The 19690-nt window shown below is 34.2% G+C and overlaps 1 long non-coding RNA gene across 1 annotated transcript; it reads left to right on the top strand.

Annotated features, from left to right (window-relative positions):
• The first annotated feature begins 255 nt into the window (after positions 1 to 255).
• On the top strand, positions 256 to 10954 carry LOC149078988 (uncharacterized). Its single transcript, XR_016193826.1, has 3 exons — positions 256 to 346; positions 2696 to 2808; positions 10802 to 10954. It is a non-coding gene; the product is annotated as an uncharacterized LOC149078988 (long non-coding RNA).
• The last annotated feature ends 8736 nt before the right edge of the window (positions 10955 to 19690 follow it).

Here is a 19690-nt window from a genome sequence, read left to right on the forward strand (position 1 = left end):
CAAAAGGGGAGTTTTGAAGAGCCTTGTTAACTTTCTTCGGGAGCGGCGGATTATATTATTCCTAGATAGCAACATACTAAGGTATCCTGTTGACGCCAACGTGGTCGGAGATCATATTTCCTAGTATGATCAATCATTGAAGCTCTTGCCGGCTTCAAGTCACCATCGTTCCCACTGCGCAGACGCACACTGCCTGACGGTAGTGACGACACTCTTAAAGCATGTAGATAGGGCCATCCAGAAGTTGCACTCAGCATGTGTACTAAAAAAATTCGTTATACTCATCTACTTGTTGGCTCTTTTATCCAGAAGTTCGCCGCAGGAAAAAATTGCTGCGTTGGTATTGGTAAGCGATTTTAAAAGTGGTTGCTTCATTTATTTATGCATCTCTTATTTGTAAATTCTGATGCACACATTAAGGATCGAGCATTAATTTAGGCCTTAGGGGCTCAAAATACTCTCAGAAACGATCTGCTTTAAGCAAGTGTCGGAGTGTTCCCCCCTGATGAGAGCCTTAGACACTAGCTTTGATTAATCTAAATTTTAAATTTTCATGCACTGCTTTCAATTTCCATATAATACTTTGAATTTTCATATAATGCTTTCAATTTTCATATAATGCTTTCAATTTTCATATAATGCTTTCAGTTTTCATATAATGCTTTCAAATTCCAATTCCGATTCTGTTTTCCAATTCCAATTCCAATTTTGTTTTCAATTGTTCATATATTGCCATAATTTTTGCTATCAACAACGAATAATAGTTATAATTTAATATATATTTACACAATATACTTATATTATTACATATATATATATTTTTAAATTCATTGTTATAAAATATGGAAATAAACTAAAAATAAGCCTTTTAATTAATAGAACACGCATCAGCATAGTAGTGATTTGTCACAGTGGAAGTTTATTAGATCGCGTAGAACCAGAACATAACTCAGTGATTTCTCTGTCACACTAATGGTGAGATGAACATTCGAGTGACAGGAGACGGGATAAAAAATGAATGAGAGTAAAGCAAACAATATTGTATTTTGCGTATGATGGTAGAACAATAACTGAGTTGCGTTTGTCCTGAGGGCTCCTCCGAATATCGGCTCCTGTCAAAAGATGCCGCATAAAGGAAATAGAATATGACACACTCTTCACGGTGGTTACGTCAAAACATGCTGATCATTTTCTTTCTTTGCTTCACACCAATGTGATGAGCAAGATGGTAAGTGTCAACTCGAAATGCCAAGGTTGGCTAATCCCTCTCAGTATTTCGTACGAGATTTTCTTTCTCTCATCGCTTCTTTGTATCTAAATTTATTAAACAGGCTTGGAAAAAATAAGATGAAACCCTTAGGTTATTTCTCAGTAATTTTTTCTGTTGATATAAAATTATTCTTTCCTTTGTGATGAAATTCTGGAACTGAATAAATTTTAGTATACATTCATTCTAAACAAAAAAAGGTTATGAAATGTGTCAAATATAATTATTATAATAAGTATATTATAATAATTATAATTTAATTTAATAATAATAATTTATATTAAAATAATAATAATTATAATGACTATATTATAATAATTATAATGACTATATTATAATAATTATAATGACTATATTATAATAATTATAATGACTATATTATAATAATTATAATTTAATTTAAAAATTATATTAACTATAATTAAATATATTATATTTAAAATGAAAACTTAATATACAAAGAAATATTGCGTTTGGGGCAATGGAAGTCTGTTACCTTCCAGTGTCTCACATAAACAGAACTCATGAAAAAAATAATTAGGATATACTTTCGTTTAAAATATGTGCATGTTGGGAGAAATCTACCAATTACCTTCAGAGAATTACGGCGTTCATGTAACAGGTTTTCAATACACATAAAATTAAAATTTTCGTTCAGATATGGGTTTGGAATGGAATATATATCGACATTTTTGTAAGTATGATGAGTCATAATTATGTTTCCGGATAAAGTAGTTATCCACCAATTGATTCCCGAGGAGAATTTGGAACTGATTTCAGAGCAGAAACGATCGAGAGTCAACGACTGGGGGATAATTCCAGCTGATTTTTTTCTCAATCAAATAAAAAAGATGACTTCCTCAGCAAATTTTTCAGAGTCAATACAGAACTTGAAGCAAGTTTTTAGCAAAATTGTTTCAGGGAACTTATAAAACGTATCTAATTATTTTAGTGGTTTTTTTTTTAAAATCAAATCGTGAAATTAATCTCACATTAACTTGCCACTTTGCTTCAACTGAAGATGGATGCACCAGTTGTTGACGAAATGCTTGAAAATGAAACTATTCTGTTCATTGACGAAATATGAAGTAATTGTAATAAAGTATTAATTACGAATTCGTTTCTGACATTTTGTACAATCGGTCCGGTGACTAATGGATTAAAACGCCCGTTCATAAGTATTCATTTCCATATATAATTTTCACTGATATAGACAGTTTGACTGATCCTTGTTTCTTTAACTTATTTAAAACTCTAGCAGTTCGTGATGGTACTTTGTATTACTTTTTTTAATTTTTCGTGAAAATTCTCTATTTTTTTTTCAAGCAATTCACCACAGCTGACATATAACTTCTCGTGTGATAATGCTCTATTTTTCTGTCGCTATATTTTAGTTATATCTTTTATGGAAATTTTTTTCTTTTTCAGCCACGAATTTGGCTTTTTGCTACTTGTGCCCGTGGTATTATTATTTGTCCAATCCATACTCATACTCGATGATTGTAAGGAACTGTAGAGGAGAAACTTTCCACTATTCTTCAGTAAGTGAGGTTTCTACCATTACGACATTCATCAAATTATCTTTCATCCAACTTGCATTAATATGTCGTTTTATCTAGAAAATCAAGCACACACAATTATTTTTGTTCTCTGTGATAAATTTCTCACACAATAACCCTAACGGTAGATAAAGAACAATAGAGCGAAAAATATTACAGTAAGGTTTTCTTAAATTTAAAATAAAATATTATTAGTTATCTGTAAACGGACGTTTTTTTTTTCTTCTCAAAACTATACATTGAAACATACTCAAATATAAAATAATAGCAATCTAAAAATCATTGAAATTTTTTTTATCAAGTGGAAAATGTATATGATAAATTGGTTGTTTATCACTGCGTGTAAACTAAACTGTATAGTTTGAAAATCTCTATTTCATCTATCAAATTTATTGCAGATATGTATGTATGCATATTCATGGCCATGTATATGAAATATTGGAAAAAGGAACCAGTTCCTTACCGCAAAGCAATCTTTTTATATGTATTCCTTCAAATATCATGTTCCTCATCAAAAATTTATATTTTTTTGTTTCTGTTTCGAAAGAAACATGATTGTCTATCGAAAAAAAAATGATGAAAAACGGAAAGAGGAACCTAAAAATGTATATCCAGACATTAAAAATAGAATTCACGTCATGGAATACGTAAAACACGGAGTATTTCAAAAAAAAATATTATATCGGTATCTGGTTGTTCTCGATGTACACCGATGATCAAATACATAGATTTCGTCTTGAAAGTAAAAAAAAAGAGAGAATTTTTTTCGATCGCGTAGTAGTTGTAATACTTTTACTCATCCCGATCTGGAGTAAAAAAAAATATATATTCTTGACTTTTTTCTTTGCTGGAAAGACGTTTTTATTTATTCGTTCGTCTAAAATTTTAGAATTTTATTCCCGTTGTAGTTATATGCGTATGTCTCAATGATTGAAACGAACGAAAACGAAAAGGATTCTATTTGAGGTCCAAAATAATATATATAAAAAAAAAAAGAAACAGAGAGAGAAATAGAGAAATCCAATACTGAAACTTTATTGGAAACTTATCCCGTTACACCACTCCTGTTTCCAGGAGGTTTGTGGAATATTTGCAACGCGTAGTGCTTCGTTGATAGGATTGGAAAATACGAGTACTCGCACAAACGATATTACGAATACCGGGGACTGATAGCATGTCGTTTTCCTTATATCGATGTTAGAATTTCTTTCCTTTCTTCGAGCGCGTTTGAAAAATTCCAAAAAGAAAAGGCAATTCGTTTTCTTTTCCTCTTCGAACATCCCATCCTTGGTTTCTTACATTTTATTTATTTCATTTTGTTTCTCTGTCTATGTGTGTGTGGGTTTTTTTTTTGGAGACACATAGCCTCATGCTCTTACAGGAGGTGAATGGAAATCCCTCATGAATTCATTCGTATTGATCAAAGAATCGGTTATGCAAAAAAATCTTTGCTGTTTCTAGATTTGAAATACTGATGAATCTTGCATTTCATTTCATTTGTTCCGTGGGTTTGAATATATTTTTCATTTTTATACGGTCATCTTATTAAAAATCTCAGAGATTTTCCGGAATAACAATCCCAATATGCTACTTATCCAGATTAAACTAATTCATGTAGTTTATGTTTAAAACTATCAGTTAGAATTATGTTTAAAACTATCAGTTAGAATTACGTTTAAAACTATCAGTTAGAATTACGTTTAAAACTATCAGTTAGAATTACGTTTAAAACTATCAGTTAGAATTACGTTTAAAACTATCAGTTAGAATTATGTTTAAAACTACGTATTAGTCAGAAACATCTTTAAACCTATTGGTTTTATATCTTCAAACATAGTAATTGTGATCTAAAACTATTAGTTAGGATCTAAAACTATTAGTTAGGATCTAAAACTATTAGTTAGGATCTAAAACTATTAGTTAGGATCTAAAACTATTAGTTAGGATCTAAAACTATTAGTTAGGATCTAAAACTATTAGTTAGGATCTAAAACTATTAGTTAGGATCTAAAACTATTAATAATTAACTATTATAATTACCTTTAACCCTCCTAGAAGGACCGACATTTCGTTCTATCTAGAAGAACCAATACCGGTCAAAATCACCGGAGGTTAATTTTCACTATAAACTCTCGATTTTCGTTTTTTTAAAGTAGAAATGAGTAAGTAATCACCATGAAATAATAAAAAAATAAATAATAATAATCATGGAATATTAAAACTCAGAGTTTTCCAAATAAATTTGGTGTGTATATAATTAAAGTTTATTTTCAAATTTTTCGCTCCAGAGGCAGGCATATTTTTACTTTTTTTTAGAAGATTTTAGTGATTTTAAATAGTTTTTATTGATCCATTTTTCATGTCAAGTCCAGGTATGTGTCAGGGTGTATACCAAATTAATTAATTAATTTGATCAATTTAATGGTTATTTTAAGGCCCTTTAGAAATACAATAAATACAAATCAATTGGAAAAAAAATAATGGTTAGTTTTGGCTCAGGTTTGAAAAGAGGATAATACCTACCGTACATACTCGTGTATAAGCCGACTCGTATATAAGCCGAACCCCCCCCCCCCCACCCCCTCACTTCAGAACCACCAAAACCGCAATAAATTGAAAACCCGTGTAAAAGCCGACCCTAAAAAATCCATGCATTTTAGAGAAAAAAAATATTTTTCCTGAAAAATTAATAGCTCGCGGATTAATAGCTCGCTTAATAGAAAATGGTTCAAACTTTTTAATCCGTTTCTTCTGAGTCTTCAAACTCATCGTAATCCATCAGATCATCATAGGGGGTGCGGCATCTTCGTTTATCTTCATCTGGGCTGACATCGCCATTATCACTTTCAAAGATGATATCAGTTCCGTCCATCGTATTGCTGATGCAAGACTTTTTAAAGGATTGGCGGAAACAGAATTCCACGTGTCATGTACCCATTGACACGCTACGCCAATGTCAGGTTTCTTCAAGGCACCACTTTTTGTAGTTCCTTTATCATCGGAACTCATCCATTCGATCCACAAATTCCTCAAATAGTCTTTGAAAGGTTGTTGATGCTCACATCTAAAGACTGTACAATCGACGTTAGCCCACCTGATATCAAAGCCAATGATGTTTGGCTCAATGATGTCTTTGGGTACTTAAAAGATCTTTGTTGCAAAATTGATGAAAAATTGTATATATATTTATATTTGAAACACATTATAATTCCAATTGTATTCGCACATCACACTTTCTACACTTTTTCAATAGTTTCGTTACATTAGAAACATTTTCTGCATAGAGATTTTTTTATGCATTGGAAATTTATCGCTTGTTTTGTTATCGTATAGCGAAACAAGACATCACTTTTTCCTGGTAGAAGAATAGCGCTTATTGATAGAACAATTCTGATTTCTGAACAAATAAGGATTTGTTTTAGCTAATGTCAACAAGAACGAAATTAAGTTTTCTAGTTTTCTTTTTTCCCTCTACAAAGCGGCCAAGCATTTTTGAGGCTACGTCGAAGGTCGAATGTTGTGAAAAAACACACTGGAAAATGAATGCATTCATAGGAAAAATATTGCGAAAAGGTCCAAAATTTATACCCAAGTCACCAAATTTGACGGTATTAGTCTTCTTGAAAACCCCAGCAATCCCATTTTGGACCAATGAATGAGGTTTCCTTTGGTAACAACCCATGTATTCGTTTTATACTTGCCTCTTCAAATTTTGACAATTTCATTTCAATTTCAATGCTTTTCTTTTCGGCCATATTATATATATATATGTGTGTATTTATATCAATCGAATAAAAATTAAGTATTTCATAACAAATAAGAAATTATCGGATCCACTTTTCAATTAATTATTTGTGGTTCATTAATACGTACATTCGTGTATTCAATGTACACTCGATAAATTTCATCAAAATGTAACACATTAATAAAAAATGAATTGACATACCACACTAGTGTAATTAAAGAAAACAAAACAAGATTCATATCATGATTAAGTTGTTTGTATATAAGATCAAAGGTTCGTAAAAACTAATGTAATTTGATTGTGATGTTTCTTCTTACTATAAAGAAATTAGACTGATAAAGAAGATATTGTTCATTACCATAAAATCTAATTTAATCGCTTTATCTGAAATATAAGTTCAAGCTGCCTGATAACTCTACTTTTTTTTCTTTCTACATAAAGTCAAGAAATGAATGAAAAGAAAAAAAAATCACCCCATGTTGCAACACATGCTGGAAATCCATTAATTATTAACCACTGGAAATCGCTTAGAGATTTCTCTAAAATCTTGATTATAATTTGTTTCCGAGTATGTTTCCATGAAGAGAAAAAAAAGAATGTTCGGCTGAATAATTGCGGGTTATAGCAAACAATTAATTATACACTCATAATTAATTAGATCTTCCGACATAGTGGTTACAAAAGATTCCAAAACTACGCTGAAAAAATAATGCGCACGGGGGAGGGATGCGTACAGGAGGGTGTTTATTTATGCTGTAATTATGTATTTTCTCTCTTTTACTAACTATGAAGAGGAATCATGCGGAAGATATGATCCCTATAATTGGCTCTTTGCGTGAATTTAGTGGAGCTAAAGCACCTGTGAAACTTTAATCACTTCGAAAACATTTTTTTTCATTATTGTTTTTAGTTTTAATTATTATTATTTATTTATTATCTTCAAAGAGTTTTGGCTTATATTCCTAAGAATCATGAGAGCATGAATATTATATTGAAAATGCTGTAGAAGTTTTCTTGCCTGGAGCAACGGGATTTTCATTGAGTAAATTACGCATATGTTCCAACAGCATACCTGCAACGCACATGTACCATATAAGCAATGCCTCAATTCAGGAACTCTGATGTAATTAAATCGTTAATCTTTAAACCTTGCTATATGGTTCGAAATAAATGCTGTTTGCGGTCAGTGGGGTGTATACGGAGTGGCGAAGATGGAAAATTACTTTATTCTACTCCAATTCAGAGCGACTCTTTGTTTACATGCGAAACCGACAACCATTCGCCCTGAAGGTTAAAATCGAACGTTCTAAAATGTCTTCATCTCTACATTGAAAACTTATTCCTCCCGTATCTCGCGAATAAAAAGTACTACTGTACATCCTTGTCAACAGCTTGCTTTTTACAATTCTTAATTTCTGTTATATGATATTTATAGATATCGAAACATGAATGTAGCTGTTATTATTATCATGTAGTCTTAAGATATGCAAACAAGCAAAACTACGTGTCATTAAATATGATAGTTAGAGATAAAATTAAGAGGGAGTATCTAATAGATATTGAGTGTGTATCTAATAGCATTCACAGGTTTCATCTATTCTGCAATAACTTTATTAGTTCGAATTGTTTATTTGTTAATGTTATGTCAAGGTTAACAATATAATGTGTTTTTTCAACTTATCTATTTCTTTATAATGGTTTGCGACTTCTTTAATTTTCTCAATGTAGAAAAAATATGGGCAGGTTGACACATTATTGCTAGTCCGCACATAGAGGATGAGTTGTTGCTGAGATAGTAGTTTGCAGTCCCGTTCAGCTCAATTCCCCACAAAAGAATGCAACTTTTCTTTCCGAAATTATCTTCGCTTGATATCCAGTAAATTGCAATTCATCTGTGAGCGCTTGCGCACCCGCAGTGTTTTGTGGCAAGTTCCCAACTTCCAGGCGCGAATGCGAGCCGATTTCCCAGTTAAAAAGTCTTGCCACAGAGAGCAACCGGCAGGAGCAACGGTAAATCTTCAATCATGAAACTTCACTCATAGTTCAAAAAATAGGTAGCAGATGGCAGCACTATATATATCAGCATTACACCGAAACAAGCTTTACGTTAGGCTCACAACTCGGACACGCACATTCCAACATGTACCAATTCGTTAGACGTTCTGCAAAGAAATATGGGCGAGGTGCACGTGTGGTTTTGTAGTAGTAGTTGTGTTCTGTGACATGGCGAAAAATACCTACAGAATTGATTCCGAAACAAATCCCCTATATATAGATTCCTGAATTTTTTTCCTCTCGCAAATATTGAATACGAAAAAAAAGAAACTGCAAGCTGCCCGTTTCTCCCCTATGAGTCTTGAATATTGCAGGAACTAACGTACCCAGTGGCATGTCTTCGGTCTCAGGTACCTATGATGGGTGTTTTTGTAAAGCATCCACATCCTCTGTCTTTCAGATTTTGTCCTCGCGATGTCAACTAAATAAAATTCGTTGACAATAAATAAAATTCTGCGTGGAGATTTGATGATCCGATTCGTTTCTAAAAAAAATTTTTTTCGTACACATATTTTTATAAAGTCTTTCGCCACAGAGAGCAAAAGGCATACAAGGTCACAAATATTCAGTCATTACGCATGACACTTCACTTCTGAAGTATCTGGCACAACACTATATTACGCATTCGAACTGTTAAGCACAGACGAGTAGTGCTGTGGTAAGATGATCGTCTTTCACTGTGAAGGTCCCCGGTTTCGAATCTGGACAAGAACATCGGAATTAAGTTCATTACCTACCGAGCCTGCGGTGACTACCGATAGATGGCTCCTTTGTTTCCCGCCCAGAACCAATGGTTGAAAATTACCGTATGGCGATATATGAGTTTGTGTACGGTAAAGTAGTATTCACTCCCCAGATTTTTTTTTTACCTTACCTTCTTCCTTCGTCAGACCCCATACGAGACTTCCCACCCCCCCCCCATGAATTTATACCATGAAAAAAAAAGAGGATCCTCCCGTGCGCAAGACTGGAGCCCTGTCCCCAGGGCCGTCATTTCAACCTTTTCTGGGGGGGGGGGGGGCAAAGCACATGTACTCAATGTATGTGTATATATATATATACCATTTTTAGTGTATTTTCAAAAGCCAGGGGGTGGGCAACGGACCCCTACTGCCCCCCTAAATGACGGGCCTGGCACTGTCAGCTCCACCCTTGTTCGGGTCATGATCTATGCAAAGAGTGTTGTTGTAACGAGGTGCACCTAAAAAATACTAAACGGACAGCTACACTTCACGCCAAGGAATTTTTACTTTTTTTAATAGTTATAGTGTTGAATTATAAGAGAAAATTAAACGACTTATTACGAGGGGAGGGGAAATTATTAAGTAAAATGTAGCCGTGAAGAGTACATAGAGCGTTGCCAGACGTGTATTGTGCGTTAAACATTGGAACCTTCGTGCATTACATTATTTATTAATTTTTGGGAATACATGGATGATGGAAGAGATGAGAGTGATGCACATTGCAACAGCATATAAACAAGGATTGCTCCTGTGCTGTGCCACCCGTGTGGTCACACAGGGCATTTAGAAGAAAGGGTTTCGTCTGTAAAAAAAATCAAACTAAATCGGATTAATTACTCTCGGAGAAAACTCATTTTTGATGCATTTTATCTGACTAAAAACATAGTTGCGAATTTCCGGAATCGCTTCCTTGATGTGGCTCATACGCCAAAATTATGCCAAAATTGGGGCGGCTTAAGCGAGGGTGCCAGGGGTGCGGTGCAGTCGGGCGGCAGGCCAAGTTTTTCTTTAGGCACATGCATTTTTAAACTTTTGGAACACATTTATATTAAAAATTCGCAGGACAGCACGCTCTGTCACTCTTTTTTGAGCCATACCTTGACATCGAGATGTTGGTAATAGTTGAGAGAACAGACAGGGCCTGGCTGAGGACAGTGATGGCAAATAAAGGAAATGCCATCAGTGGACACATTTTGTATGTCCCATGTCTACCGGCCAAACAATATTGAGGGAAAAAATGAGTCCACTAAATAGGGGGAATCCCCTATAATACTATACTATATATAGTATACTACTATACTATATATGTATATATAGTATATATAGTATAGTAAAATACGTATATATGTGTGTGTGTGTGTGTGTGTGTGTGTATATATATATATATATATATATTAGCCAATGAAAATTATCTCATCCATTACTCGTCCAGGTTGAGAAATGGGATGGAATGTGAAAACTGGTGACTTTCGGCGACTCTAAAGCGGATTTTTGTTTCGGATTCTGCTCACCTGCTGCTATATGTACCAATTTTTCAGAAGTGGCTTCTTCCCAAAAACGGATGTATACACAGATTGTCATTTTATTTTATTTCTAGCAACCGATGTTGAGTTGAACCTCAACGATTTCAGTTAAACCTCCGAAAAAAGGTAAGGTGTTTTTTCTCTTGTTTACTTTCTTTTCTTTTTTCTCAATCTCATTATTCATCTACTACCGATTTCTCAAATTTTCAGTTCAAAACATGAAAAGAATCCATATACAACTGTATAAAAAAATATAGAGAATATATAAAGAAAATGCACGGCTCAAAAATCTTAGATTGTATCCCTACTGGTTCATTTTCTGACCACTAGTGTTATTAATATTCCACAAACTGTACCAGGATTAACAAAATTGACACTGATATTCCTAATGATAAAAACAGGGCCGCAACTATGGAAAATCAGGAAGGTAGGGTCTGATGCAACAAGGGCGCCATGTTTACTCTTTATTCATTCAAAATTACATTTGGAGGAACAAAAAGGTCAAATACTTGACCCGGAAGACAACTTCAGTTTTTGTTTCTGGTTGCTGCCCTGGATAAAAATATCTATTTCATATTTCTGATAAAATAAATAACATCATAACGGATTGTGTGTGTGATTTGAATATTCAAATATTAAAATTACAGTATTTGCTTTTATTATTCAGTTGGTGCTTATGCTCTGGTGCCGGACCACGTTTTTCAAATTAATCAAAATGTAATTCCGTTTCACGCTCGTCAGCCTATTTTTAGTTGACTTGTTTACAACCATCACTGGAGGAGAACTCGGGAAAAAAAATTCGACTGTTCGCCTCTGGGAATGGAACCCCGATTCTTCCGCAACCCAGGTGCTAACTATTAAAGGAATCGAGCCATAGAAAACATGATTTTATTTTTCATATCGCACGCACAATAGCTGAAGTCGAACTAAATATTAGTAGTCTTCTCTCAATTGCCACATAACAGGTTCCGACTTTCGACACCAAGAAACCATGGTTACAACCCCCCCCCCCCTCTCCGTGGTGTAATGGTTTGCACAGTTGCACGGATTGCAAAAGGACTGTGTCTCGATGCCTGGCGGAGACTAGTCGACTTTTCTTTCAGAGTTCACTTGTGTGCGTAATGTCCAGAAATTATCTTTTATTGATGCATGTTTCAAACTATTCACACAAAGACAAATAATTCTGAAAGCCTCCAATACACTGAATACATGCTATGAGTTTCCATATAATTATTCCCCAATTGATTTCTATTTTTCAAAATACTATTTGAAAATAAAATTTCAAGCGTATGTAGTAACCTAAAAGAAAACCCGTACCATGACATATTTATATTCCACGTGAATTCAGAGTTAAGTTATGTTTCTTTTATGCGCAACTGTGTAAGATTTGCTGAGAAAGTTCAGAATGCTCCAGTATTAAATTTAGTTTTTCTTCTGGATTCCGGACCGTCGCAGGATCGAAACTCACTGCGAAACTTGTGAATCTTCAGGTAAAAAATTAAATTACGAAAATATATATTTTTTTTCTGATATTTTCCTGTCGATTCAACCCGTTTCAGGGAGCGGAGGCCAATCAAACAAACGTGAACAAAAATGCAATAAAAAGAAAGAGATGGGAGTTACCGGAAACTGTGCATAGATCCTTCTTTTATTATTGTTATTACATACATTTTTTGTCAAATATTTTGCAACGCATATATCTCTCGTAACCATGGCATATTTATTTTCTTATCGTGCTTGCAGGTGACATTATTGATAAAATCTCTCAGGAAATCCCCCATTTCGAAGAATCAAAGACGAAAGGAGGCGAGTCACTTCCTTATGCAGTTTCCCTTCATTACTCCTGCCCGTTGTATTCCACTCACGTTGAGGCACATACCGGAGTTGTAATGTTTACAATCCTCTCCTAGAAAAGGAACGTGAAAGTTGAAAATTTTATCGAGTTTTTCCATGATTCTATTTTCCCAAGGCAAAAAGAAACATACCTTTTTCTCTTTTTCCTTCTTATTCCAGTATGAAGTTTATTTTAAGGTTCCGGTTATTTATTTATTTTTTTACCTGCTTACAAATATCGTTTTCTAGCATATATGTATATATATAATTTATTTATTTTTTTATATATCTCCTCGGTTTCTCTGCTTTCTATGTAATAAGTTCCCGGATACGTGTTTTCGTTTATTTATTTACTTTGTAACAGATTTCTGCCTGAAAGTTGATTGATTTTCTTCGGATGCGTTTAGGTCACAGAATTTTCTCTTAAAAAATAAAATAAAAAACTTGTATGTGCATCATACTTTCTTTTGAAACAGTGTATTGTGCTGTACAGTGTAGCTGTACAGAGTAGAGTCAAATATTATGTCTTTAAATTAGTCTATCGGATTATTTATGCTCATTTTTAATAGTATTTGTGTGGTTGTTACAAATGTTTACCAGTAAGAGTCCCGCTCGGTATGGGGACAATTCGATATATTGCGACCGGTGCGATGAGTTGCAATTTATTTCCAATTCTTTTCATGTTATTTATCGTCCAATATAGCGGTCCACAAAGACTACTACTAAACCAGGCATGCACCTCGTCCATATTCCTCTACGGAACTTCAAACGAATTGGCACATGCTGGAATGTGTATGTACGTATAGTGAATCTTCCGTGAAGTTTGTTTCTGTATAATGCTTGTTATGTGTAGTGCGGCCATCTGCAATTAAGGTCCACAAAGACTGTTCCATCCAATACGACGTCCGAAATAACTTCTGCCTTCACCCATTTAGAAAAAAAATCGAGTTTTTCGTTTGGAAAAGATGTGTATAACCTTTGATAATGATATTGATTATTTTTGTTATTTTGAAAAAAATAAATAAATAAAAACTATTGACACGAAATTTATTTGATTTGATTTTCAGTTTCATTAAATATTTTTTAAGTCATGTTTGAAAAATCGACACCCCTTAAATGAATACAGCATCACTATAAATTTTGAGGTGATATTTCTTTTTCCAGTTCTAATGCAGAAGTTCTGAGGATTTACATGTTGCATCACAGCTTTTGATAGTAATTCTGCAAGACATTTAAATTGATTAGCACAGAAAGCTTGTTAAATGAAAATCGATCATAGTTACAAATTGTCATGATGAAGTCAGATACTGCAAAGACATTACCAAATGCAGTTCAAAACTTTTACGGCATCTCATTTATGCTATGAGTGTATGTATGAAACAATATTAAAAACCGTATAGTAAAAGTCGGGCTTTTTCATTTTGACGATTGAGAAGTAAAGTGGGGGGGGGGGATAGGCATGGTTTTTTGGGGAAAAAATATTAAGAAATGTGAAATATATATATGCATAGGAAATGGTGGCACAATTAGTAGTGCCTACAGTGGCGATAGCGGAAGCCATTACCTCCCCAAAATGAAAATTCACTTTCAAAAATGACCAAAATCTGCGCGAATCATGCAGGCTGGACTAAATTGCGAAGACCTATCAAAATCGTCCTTATAATAAGGTAAAGCCAATTTATTAACATTTCAGCGTGACAGAAATCAACTGCAGTCATAAGGGAATTAAAACTCTTCGTTGCACATGTACATAAATAAGTATGGAAATGTGAGTCGATGAATAATCAATAAAAAAAATCCGAAACAAATAATTATTTCAAATACGCAATGATTTCTAAAGTTAAAAGTTATAAGTTCTGAATAAATTATTGTTATTATTTTACTGTTTCCACCAGTCACCTTTTTCAAGCAACAATTTTTTTACAATTCCTTCAATGAAGCTTTTTGCGCGCAACAGTTTCGATAAAGTTTCAAAAAACATTGCCCTTTTTTCATTGATCGGTATGTAACTTGATTAACCACTTTACGATCAAGGACATAATATTGCGTCCAAACACCTGTGCAATAAACTCAACCAAGCTTCCTCTGTTTTCTTTCCTCTCTCCCCTCATCATTGGGAGGCTCTGTTGTGACCCTACAAAGTTGTTCTTTTTACCCTCCTTTTATTTCTATTATGAATGATTAGAGTGATTCCCCCCCCCCACCATATAATGCATTCTTCTATTATAGGTAGATCGATTTATTTGCACAACAACAGAAATGAATATTATTATGTGAGTGTCGTTGAGCTGGCAGAGGGAAAACAGAACAATTATATGCCCTGACCGGTTCTCATTGCCATGTTTGGCAACAATGAACTCCAGGATCAAGAGGTCTTAAAATGTTACAAATTAATTTTGCCAAAAAATAGAAAGGGAAGTTTTTTTCCCAATTTCCAGCATTATTCATGATTTCATTCCAAAATATATATTGGACATGTTTTGCGACATTTATATTAATTTATAAGAGCGTTTCTATTGAGTAACTATGTTTTTAAACGTTTCCTGAAAACTGAAAGGCTATTGAGATTCCTGAGACTGTTGGGGAGTTTGTTTCACATCACCAGACCAACAAAATTTAGACTGCATCTCGTATATTCGGTTTTAATTTGGAGGTTGATAAGTATGTTATGATTCCTAGTATCGTAGTTATGTTTAAAGTTGTTGCATATAATGGTATCAAAATATCCGTCCATTTTAATTCGTTGAAACATTATTATACATATCTTCAAGACATTGCAAATGTAAAATAGAACAGGTTCGGTAGTGTGAAAAGGTAAATCTAAATGTAATTCGTATGCCTAATCTATATGTATCTGTGTTCTCTATCTTATCTGTGCTTATCTATTATACTGTTTTCATTTCAATTGGTTTTTTTCTTACTTTTTTTCTACTTTTTTTTTCCTTCACATTCTCTCCCTTTTCTAACGCACGGTTAGGTTAGGACAAGATTACTATATTACCGTCAATTCGTCAAATAGAGATCATCTGGTTTTTTCTGTCATTACCTTGTAAGCAAACGGATAAAAACGAAAGCGTAATAGAACGATCGCACAGTAATAAACATGCACGCAGTGCATGCACCTACCGTTAAAAATGTGTATTGATACTGAAGTAGAAACAATGATTGCGTTTTGGAAACCAAAGTGTTGGGAGAACAATTTTTCAAATAGATCACTTTTTTGAGAGAAAGGGAGAGAAAAGCCTTTATTTGTATGAATGAAATACATAGAATGAACATATCAGAAACAACGCGGGGTGGCAACAGTTTGACTAAATGTTTACAAATGTGGTAATAAATTTTCCAATATGGAGGGTGAGATTACTACATAAGACAAGGTTATATCTCTTCAAGGCTCTTCATGAAGGGAAAAACGCCAATCTTGAAAGAAGACGATTGAGCTTGGCTTTCTACGGGATTGAATATTTCAGTTCATTTTCAAAATGCTTGCAACCTTCTGCTGGGGATGAATTTTACATACGTTGGTTGTTTAGCCCGTAACAGACTGTTATAAAAATGACACGTCACAAAAATGCAAAACTTAATAACCCCCTAAATATCCGTCCGTTCTTAAAACGAAAAACACTTTTCAATATTTTCAAATCAATTTTCACAAGGAATCACGTGCGTAATTATTGGACGGTCGATAGTTAACACTCTGAATATCTCCATACTATTCAGCCTCCAAATATTATTAGCATTTTTATTCTTTCCACTGTTCATGACAGTGCAGTGTTCGTAAAATAAAATTCAATCTTAGCAAACGCAGTTACAATGTGCATCTCTAAATAAAAAATCCTAAAAAAATTATCATTACTTGCATTCTGTAACATGATGAAAAATCAATACATGACATATTAATTTTTTTTTTTGAAATTGAAAGCAAAAAGTTTAATGACGTAAATCCAAATATAATTTCTTTTTAAATTTTTACATTAAGAAAGAAACTGAATCAAGCGACTCAGTTTCTTGAAACATAGTCAGTTTCAGTAATTTAAACGATGTGGAAAGTAATAAGGAAAGTTCTATATGAATACACATATTGTAGTATCTAAGAACATTAGCATCTCCCTGAATTTCCAGATTCTTGAAATTTTGTCGCATATAAGCGAAAAAAAAAAAAAAACTTTATCGGAAGCAAAAAAGCGTAAATCCCATATTCTACGCGGGCATTTTTATTGCTCCCATCTGGGTTCTCCTGCTATCCACATTTCTTTCTTACATGTCCGTATGCGTATGAGAGATGCTGCACTGTACAGTGCTATCGCGAAGTCATATACTTTTTTCTCTTCGCTATGGATGAAAATTTCCTCACAAAGAAGATAAAAGAAGGAAATTTTTCGGAAATAGTGGGAGGATTCAGGAAAGAAAAAAAAGAAACTTTTTTATGACACAGAATCACGCGATTCTTTGATCAGATCCGTACCATTTTTTTTTCTTTCCTCTGTACCAGTGAATTTCTTTTGGAATTTAAATTAGGATTTCTAAAACTAGAAATTTTGGTGTTTATCAGCTCATCGCATATTTTATACTTCGATGAAAGAAAGAGAAGGAAAAAGAATAATAAAAAGAAAAAGAAACTTCTATAATTTTCCCAGAGTTTGTTTTGAGCGAGTTCTTCATTAACGTACATCACGGAAAATATTGTTCTTCTCCTTCCTTTGCATTAGGATATTAATTTATTACCTTACATGTTGTTTTATGGAAGTTGTTAGCCTGTCGTGGTTCAGCCGACGCATTCAATTTCACTGGATGGTATGTGTATTAGTCATGGCCCTCAATTTTTTATTTATTTATTTGGCCAATTACTAAATTAAAATGAACTCTCTTCAGTGACAGATCATTTCGATTCCCAATGTTGAAGTACTGGTATGTCCGACAAATGTTTTACGCTACATTTCGCTTCGCATACACGCATTTTTAATGGATTTCTGGAGAGGAAATTTATGATGAAACACACCGAAGTCATTTGTCTGGGATAATTTAATAACATTTCCTTTGCTTTGATCGATACCGTGTCCCAGGTCCCATTTACTTAATATTCGACTCGCATAATTCAGACTGATATTTCTGCAGAGAGGATTTCGAAGGAATAGAATTCTATAATACGTTGTGTTCCTAGAAGAGACTTCTCACATATTTTACATACTAAGAAATTAGTTTTTGTGACAATAGCTTTAATGTTTGAATTGCGTTGAGTAAATGTGCCCAAAAAATTTGCGTCCTGGCAGTCCAGTGATTAGGGAGCTAGATTCAGACTGTGACGATTTAGTTTTTAATCCTGGTTCGGGTATGGATGTCTGCTAACAAATTCCCGGAACACATTTTACGGATCTCTTGGGAATATGTGAGGATCATGTTATTTATAAATGTTTATATTTTCAGAGCTGATTATTAAAAAGAAATCTCAAAAAATGGTAATCGTGACAATTTTTCAATAGTTTTCATGCAATGTGAATTGAGCCACTTTACTGTGAATACTTTTTTATTTTCTTTGCTGAATTTCTTGACACATATAACTATTATTTTGAAATGTTTCGCAATTATATACATCCGTTTTTAGATTAGATACAATTTTATTCTGAAATTATATGCTTCAATAAATCAACACACACATAGAATATGTGAATTGTCCTTGAAGTGGGAAATGAACTGCCTTAAATGCGCATCAATCAATTCATCCGCTTTTATTGCAGTTTTTTTTCCCAACTTTCCTCTGTTTTTTCGAATTCGAACATCTCAGTGAATATAGAAACGTAATTTTTTTTTTCTGTTTGCATCAGAAGATACAGGCAAACAACTGATCCGATGCTTGTAGTGACGACATAAAACGTAATGAAAACTTAACGATTTAATATGCGAAAGAAACATAACGAGGAGGATGGCACGTGTATACAAATCGGTGGTATAATTCCAACTGGCATTTTTCTTTTTTTTTACAATCACCAGGAGCGTGAGGAGGGCGCGCCATCTATACAGATAAGAACGCACTACAGCACTCCCCCTCCAGTCGAAGACGAAACATTTAAGAGAAGACAATTTGAATAATAATCATACAAATAATAAAAAAAATTGCAATATATATCTATATATACCATACATAATTACGAATCATATAGCTAATTTCGAAGGGTCAATACGAAATCGCACTCTTCGGCCAGACCTGGAAATGTACTGATTTTTGAACGTGTCACATAAATTATTATTTAACATAAAACATGGCTTAAGGCGATCTATGGATACATTTTTATGATTGCCATTAATGTTCAACATAAAATACTTATCAGTTCTTGAAATAACTTCAAATGGTCCGGTGTATGGTTGTTGTAGAGGTTTGCGTACACAGTCTTGTCGGACGAATACTGATGGAGAAGTTAGCAAGTCTGTCGAGACGAAGGGCTTAGACGAATTGTGATGAGAGGTTGGTACTGGTCTCACACGGGAGAAATGGTCTCTCAGTCTCTGCAAGAAGTCATATCGAGGTAGGACGTCTCGCTCATCCGAGTGCCGAAAGAGTTCACCAGGAAGGCGTAGGGCTGTGCCGTATACCAACTCAGCGGTTGATACTTGGAGGTCTTCTTTGATGCTGGAACGTAACCCCAACAGGACTGTAGGTAGAACCTCTGTCCAGTGCTCGTTACCTTTGAGGACACACATCAGAGAGGCTTTGAGATCGCGGTGGAATCTCTCAACCTGGCCGTTACACTTTGGATTGTAGGCAGTGGTGCGGGATTTTTCGATGCCGCACAGCCGTGCAAGAGAGCGAAATAGATCACTCTCAAACTGACGACCTTGATCTGTGGTCAACTTTTCAGGAACGCCAAACCGACACACCCAGGTAGAAAAGAATGTCTCAGCTGTAGTTTCAGCAGTTTGGTTAGACATTGGTACCGCTTCGGGCCACCGTGTGTGCCGATCAACGCACG

The sequence above is a fragment of the Pholcus phalangioides genome, unplaced genomic scaffold (assembly GCF_987345545.1).
Source record: "Pholcus phalangioides strain wild (caught in Gottingen) unplaced genomic scaffold, Ppha-v1.0 ptg000013l_1, whole genome shotgun sequence".
In the NCBI taxonomy this organism is placed as follows: Eukaryota; Metazoa; Arthropoda; class Arachnida; order Araneae; family Pholcidae; genus Pholcus; species Pholcus phalangioides.